Raw genomic sequence first — 8,319 nt, 5'->3', positions numbered from 1 at the left:
GGTCATTTTTTCCATGTAGAAAAACTGTCATTATTAGAATGACCCAGAAAGCAACAGAGAGCTGGGGAGTGTCAGCATATAGCATTGAAGGATAGCACATTTCTCAAAATAAAGCCAGCACAGGACCTCCAACCCAGCTCTAATGGTACATATATACTTGGGGTGGATTTTTCTTTTTTTTTTTCTTTTTTTTTTTTTTTTGTGGCTGGGGGAGCTGGGGCATAGGAATATAGAGAAGATGTCTGATTTTTTTTTCCAACAGCAATAGATTTATATATATACTCAAGAAAAAGATTTGATTTAATCAAGAGAATAAATAATGACAAGAACAGTTTAACAGCATATTTCTTAACAAATAAATAGTAAGTTCAAATAGAAATCTTTGATATGAATGAACAACAAAAACAGTAAATGAACAAATGACAGTACTTAGAAGTTAATGATCAAGCTAATAAAGAACATAATTCTGAACATTCTTCAAAAAGAAAATAATCTTTAGGCAACAAAAGAACACTTTGAAATATATAAGTATTCTGACTTATATACTTATATTTACAAAAATAAGTGGGAGCACAATACTAAGTGTTTGTGGCATAGGTTGGCTGGGAGGGAAGAGGCAAACTAAGGATCATAAGAAAAGCGTAAGGCAAATGCATGAAGATGCTAGAATATTTGAACAGTGGGGTATAGAATGACATAAAGAAAATATAAAAGGGCAAGAGAACTAATAAGTCACAAATGTTTCCCAAGGGATAAAAAGTAGTTGCATCTAAAACCATAATAAATAATTTAGGAAAACAGGGACATGAAAATACCTCAGTGGCACAGCACCTGCTTGGGAAGCTCAAGGTCCTGTGTTCAATTCCAGGTATCCTAATAATAATAATAATAATAATAATAATAATAATTATTATTATTATTATTATTATTTCTATTCATTGTGTATTGCCTTTAAAATATTTTGTTTTTTCTATTCAGACTAACATGAATGGATGACCATTTGTTATTATTGTTGTTATTATTATTACCATTATTTAGGAAAACAATATTATGCCAAATTTTTTTTAAAAAATAAAAGCAATAGAACAAATTTTAAAAGTAGTATACCTTAACTTGGAGGTCGTATAATGTTCTAAGACTTTCAAGAAGATTCCTGAATATATCAGCTGTTCAAAATCTCACATATATTTTGCTTTACCTATATATGCATACCTATGATAAACCTTAATATATAGAAAAGTCACACTGAGAAATTTATAACTCTAACTACTAATAAAATACACCAGTTACAATAGTATGTTGTAGTACAAATTTGAATGCAATGTCTTCCTCTCAAATTACCTTACTGCATTTTCTTTGCTTTTTTTATGCATTTTTTAGCATTTTGTTTATTCATTTTTTTCAATAATTTTATTGAGAAACAAAGAGCAATGTGAAAGTTTCAAATCCGATTAGTAGGAAAGGTTCAATAATTAATACCTTGCATATTGTTGTCTTAGTGGTTATTCATTTTACAAGATGCAGACATGATATCCTGTTTACAAACACTATTAGAACAAATCCTTCTATTCATTGAATTAAGAGAATGTAGCTGTATAAGCTATCCTAACTATTTTGAATATACAGATACAAAATGATTGTTCTCTTGTACTCGCTTTTTTGTCCAGTTTTGTCAGAGAAGGGTATTCCATTGTCATTTAAATATTATAGGTGCATGAATTCATAAAATACTCCACTATAGTCCAGTAGTCCATAATAGTAGTGGGTTATCTGTAAGACTGGCAAAGTCAGAAGTTGTTGACTTGAGCCTCTCAGTTTTGTACAGGGTCTCAGTATGTAACTTGGACTGTAGTGATCCTGTTTTCAGCCTCCACCATACCTGGACTCCTTCACTGGCTCAGTTTGCCTGAAGCTGAGATCAGTGTGGCATGCGGTGCCAAAGACTGAGCCCTGGTCTCTGTGCTTGCCTAAGCAGGTGCTTAGTCCCCTGAGCTATCTTGTTGACCCTATTTTGTATTTTTGTTGTTTAGGTTTGGTTCCACTTTAGTGGAACCTTACCCTTGGATATTTTTCTGCCCATATGAGATCACAGTGTGATCATTCCATATTCTAAGTGATTTGTAGAGGTCTTGTCTGTTATGACAGAGACCTTGACTTCTATTCATCTCTTTTGGTTCAACTCAATTAAGAATATCATGCACAGTAGAAAATTCCTTTTGCTTTTTATGTTGGACAGAAGCTACAGTTTTAGAATCCATGCTAAAAACTCTTTGTCTGCTATATATAGCTATAAAATGTAAAGGCTATTACCACTTATTGTATGTGCGTATATTTATGTTTCTGGATGGTATTATAAGAATAAAAAGCAAAACCCTTTTAATTATTTTTATATTTTGATTGATTTAGAGATAAATTCTTGTTTATGTAAGTTTTATAACTTAACAAAACTCCAGACATTAAGAAAACTGAAGTTTTAATTTTTTCAGTGTGCTAAAAAGTTTATATGGAATCTAACTCAAAAATATTCAGTTAACATAATTTAGGTATATTATTGGCAAAGAAAATTAAGTTAATATGCTTGGTTTAATAAAAATGGTTTCTCTGACATAACTCTTTTAAATATTAATTATAAGCTTATAATTTTATTCTACATGGTTACATTCTTCCTAAATTTATGTAAGTTGACTGGTTATATAAGCCAGCATTAATTCTACTAAATGTTTATGATTATTAAGAAATGTAAATTTGTGCTTAATCAAATTCAATCCTTATTCCAATAAACATTATTTCTGCATAATTATGTTTTGGAGTGCACCAGTTTGAGCATAATTTGCATGATCCCATAAGGTAAGATGGTTGTTCCTTTGGTTGTCTGCCTCAATGAACATGTGTGGCTTTTTTTTTTTTTTTTTTACTTTGAGATTTTTTTCATTAATAAATGTTATTTATATTGCAATAGGCTGAATGAAATGATCTCTTTATATGGTCAGTGTATTTGATCTTTTACAATATTAAAGTATTCACTTGAAACAAACTTTTTATAAAAAATAATAAATAAATTTATTTTATTGTTTCTTATGGGTGAACTGATCATTCTGCGTTGCTTTTTTTTTTCTTTTTCTTTTTTTTTTTTTTTTTTTTTTTTTTTTTTTTTTTTTTTGTGCTGTAATGGGGATTGAACTCAGGACCTTGCACTTGCCAGGCAGGCACTTATTCTACTGAGCTATCTCCTGGCTGTATTGCCTTTAAAAGAACTTTTTTTGTTTGTTTTTTTTTGTTCAAACTAAGGTAAATAGACTATTGTACCATGTGCTTCAAAAAAAAAATCAAATTTTAATAGCATTCTGATTTGCTACTGGAAAACATCTCTGAACTAAACACATTCGTAAGGTTATGTATTTATTTGTTTATTTGGAGTCAGGCATTTATTTATACTTAAGCTCTGGAGATGTCTTTTATGATTTATTGGAGCAACTTGACATTTATCACATATGCTCTGATATGTGTCATCACTTTTGTCACCCCAAACAATGTCCAGTAAATGTGAGTACATCGTGTACTGCTACTTTCTATTGTTACATCAGTCAGCCTGACTGACACGTTATGAATTGACTCTGGAAGTTTCTTGAAGTAGCCTGTAGAGCAACACTTTTAGTATGCAGCACCTTTTCATCTTCTAGCACCAGAAGACAGGGGAACCAACAGTGTGTCTACTCTCAAATCAAGTCTGAGGAAAAGATGATGCTATGAACTACATTGACTATTGATTACAAATTCGTAACAATTCAAGAGCATCAGAACATAAGAACATATTCTGATCCAATTTTCAGAAAACCACATTAAATTATCTTACGTAATAAGGCCAAAAAAAGGCTATATAGGAAATGGGCTAACTCCAATTCCCATTTTGAATTTTGTATTTTCTAAATTCTGCTTTTGAGAATGTCATTTATTTAACTAAAAATGTTGATATTTTCCACTAATCAGTTGAGAACCACCTAAAAACACATTTCCTCCATTAAATCACCTATTTATTTTATTAATAAATAGAAGATACTTCTCTTTCTAGAGAATATCATGAGAGTAAATCAAGTATTGTTATTTTTCAAAAATATTTATGTGCACATCTATTTTTCTTTGGAAGTGAGCAACATTCGTGAATTTCTGTTAAAATAATTTCCCAGAAAAATCATATTATATATTCATGATAACATTTTGGGTAGATAATGAAAACAAGTTATTTTATCTGTTATTCATAAAATTTTCATATCTAATTGTTCCATACTGGTGACATTAGGTCAATTTCCCATTATAAGAAGATTTAATAGTGCTTCATTCACATATATTTTATCAATTAAACAAGACTATGTAATTTTGCTTAATATTTTTAACATGTAACTTTAAACACAGCTATAATAATTCAATGAAAATGTTAGTCATTGGCTCAGCTACTTATTTACCAAGATTCACTTTGTTCAGTAACAATCACTTTCACTTATTTTTTCTTTGTATTTCTTTGTATATACCTAAACTATTTGATAGTAACTTTTATGTTTACAAGTACGTGTATTTTAGTCTTTTCATACATGGTAATATTAGGATTTATAATGTATTATTTTTGATTATTATTAATTATATTGAAAACCAAATAACAATGAGACAGTTTCAAAACAGGTTAGTAAGACAATTTCAATAATTAATACAATGAATTTTGCTATCTTCATAGTAGTCATTCACAGTACAAGATGCAGACAGGATATCCTGTCCAAACACTACTAGTAAAATCTTTCTTTTCATTGAATTAAGAGGAAGTGGCTGTATATCTATCCTATTTTGTATATACAGATACAAAATGGTCCTTCATTTATATCTGCCTTTTTTTGTTTAGTTTTGTCAGAGATGGGTATTCCATTGCCATTTAAATATTGTAGGTACGTGAATTCAGCATTTCATTTTAGAGTCCACAAAACACTAATGCATAACAACATACCACAGAAAAACTACATTCTTAGTGGGAAGAGAATGGGGGGACTTTTAAAAAGTTGTGGGTTTCAGGATAAATCCTGAGGGAAATTTGACTGACCTTATCAGATACCAGAGTTACATTTCTTGTTATATAGGTCTTGCTGTATCTTAGCCTTAACCATGGAAGAGAAAAGTATAAAAACAAACTATCAAAAGTAAAGCCATATTAATATGCTGAAGTGTAAAAGGATCAAGTCAACAACTTCTGACATTGCCAGTCTTATGGATAACCCACTACTATTATGGACTACTATCGCTTCTCGGCCTTTTGGCTAAGATCAAGTGTATTATGGACTACTGGACTATATTGGAATATTTTGCTGAATTCACACACCTAAGATATTTAAATGACAATGTAATAAGGTTCTCTGACAAAACTAAACAAAAAAAGGGGATACAAATGAACAACCATTTTGTTTCTGTATATTCAAGATAGTTAGGATAGATATACAGCTACTTTCTCTTAATTCAGTGAATAGAGAGATTTGTGGACAGGATATCATGTCTACATCCTGTACAATGAATAACCACTAAGACAACAATATGCAATGTATTAATTATTGAAACTGTGCAAGTAATAAGTTTTGAAACTGTCTCATTACTATTTGTTTCTCAATAAAATTATTTTTAAAAATATATAACAATGGAATACTATTCTTTCATAAAAAAGAATGAAACTGAGTCATTTGTAGAAAAAAAGGATACAACTAAAACTATAATTTTAAGACCAGTGATATAGCTCAGTAGCGTAAAGTCTGCCTGGCAAGCACAAAGTTTTGAATTCAATCACTGGTATGAAAAAAAAAAAAGCAAAAAATATAATTTAAGTAAAGTCATTGATACACACCAGTTTAAACATCACATGGCTTCTCTTATATGGGAAACCCATAATATAAATAAACAGCAAAATAAAACATAGATAATAGAGAATGAGTTCAAGACATGGAGTGGTAAGGGAAGGGAGGAAAAGAAAATGAAAAAAGAATTGAGACACATTATATACATGTACCAACTCCTCACAAGAATTGTAATCATTACCTGATACAAACATACTAATAAAAAACAAACTGGAAAAAAAAATATATATATATATATATAACTTAAAAAGACAAGTCTCTTTATCAGTGTATTACTCTGAAATGTCTTACAGCCAATATCCACTGGCAAGTCTTGGGCTACCTTCTAGCATGGACCAAACTACCCATCTCAACCTTAGTACTGCTTTATGGCAACAGAGTGGAGCTAAGTTCTTGGCATAATTGTGATTAGTGCTTGGAAAGAAGAGATGGAAGAGAACCAATACAAGGAAAGGCAATGAGACTGTTCTTTAGAGGTCCCGGAAGGGAAGTAAAGAGCAACATAACTTCTGAATATGTTCACTCGTAGGGATTGAATAGATAGTTCTTCTGGAGACCTGTTGCTATAGGTCCTTGTAGACATCATTAAGTTTGTTAACATTTATGCCCACAAAAACTAAAAAATAAAAATAAAAACACTTATGCCCACCATTAAAAGGTTCACAAACACTATTTCATGTTGTAATCCTCCCTTTATCCACAATTTGGTTTCATTTTAATCCTATTTTTACCTTACTAGGTGCTCCTCACCTACCTTTGAAATAGTTATCTGTCTAGATCTTACAACCCTTACTCCTTTGATAAAAAGTGCTTACCTAAATATCAGGCCCAGAAATCTGTACCTTGATGATATGTTTTGGCTGGGCCAATTGTCACTTCCAGTTGGAGGAATAGGTTATGTGGGAGAATCTGGATAATTTTCTAGAATCATGATCAGTTCAGGTTGTTTCATCTCAAACTCAGTCATATTGTAATTGGTACATGCTGCCTTTAAATGAGACATTTTATCTAAAAATCTCTTACACAACAATCAGCCTGAGAGATGAAAAATATTAGAAGGAAGATTTGAAAGAAAGTCTTAAAGAAAGATTAAGAAGTTATGACCTTAATCTGTCCAAAAGTATCATTCTGAGTAAAGTTAGAGCTAGGAAGTGCTGCTTAAAAGATAAGTGAGAAATTAATTAAAATTTCAGGTTATTATAAATATTATGAATTAGAAGAATGGATATCAAGAAAATCAGATGCATATATTACTCCATATCATGAAAAAAGTATTAGTTTGGGTCACAGAGCAAGAAAGCTCAGGGTAACAGAAAAAAAGAAAGCTACCAACAAAGAGTCTTGGTATATCTCATTTACAATTTTAGTTTATATTTAAGAAGTTTTCCAAACAAGGCAAAGTTTTTACCACATCTGTGTCACATTCAAACATTCATATAAACTAAATATTAGCAGAATCAATTGACATAATATACTATAATATTAATATAAAAGTATTACATCTAAAAGTGATGTTATGATCTAGATGGACTATTAATTACAAATTGCATAATAAGTCAAGAACATCAGAACATGAAAACATATTATGATTCAATGTTCAGAAAACAACACACTATGTTAGTTTATATGATAACCCATGGCAAAAATAAAAACAATAAAAATTATATTGGAGAATGGACTAACTCCAATTCCTTATTTTAGTTTTGTATTACATAATTTCATGAAATTAGCTTGGGTCACATAACAATATCTCATCAGAAAGAAAAAAGGAAAGAAAAAAAGAAAATAACAATATAACATATACAATATATATTTAATCAAAACATATTGATATATCATTTTGATTTTATATTATATAATATATTAATATTATATATTATAGCTATATATTTGGGGAAAGCCTGGTGGGGGGTTGAAGTCTAAGGGAACCACCTAGCCCAGCAGTCAGATCCAAGCCAGGCCCAGCTGGTCAAGTTCGAGTTCAGTAGAAACAGACCAAGAGTGCTGAAGCATACTGGTAGGCCCTTCGTGGCCCAGACTAAGTCCCAGACCTATGGGAGGATCCTCATGGCATGGAGGTAGAAGGGGTAACTAGGGTGCACTATTCAGCCTGTAGACTCCAGGTACATGAAGGAGGTTGGAGTCCAGACACAGCTCAGGGGAACTAATTTCAATACAAATTCCCAAGCTAAGATCTGCTATGTTTGCTCCTATGCTCTAAAGTACAAACCAATTATTTCAAAGGTTTGTCAATTCTAATATTCACAAGCTGTTATTAGTATTGCTAATTATATTGCTGTAAATAGGATACTCAGTCTGCCTTAACCACATGTTCTCTGTTGGGTAGTAATATAGGGAAGGACTTCAGTAATCACCTCCCCAAGGCCCTATGCCAAAGGACAGAGGACAGTGTCAAGGAGAAACCAATACTTCACTC

Source organism: Octodon degus, unplaced genomic scaffold (assembly GCF_000260255.1).
Source record: "Octodon degus isolate 3935 unplaced genomic scaffold, OctDeg1.0 scaffold00231, whole genome shotgun sequence".
Taxonomy (NCBI): Eukaryota; Metazoa; Chordata; class Mammalia; order Rodentia; family Octodontidae; genus Octodon; species Octodon degus.
The sequence above is the reverse complement of the archived record's forward strand: the minus strand, read 5'-3'. Positions refer to the sequence as shown.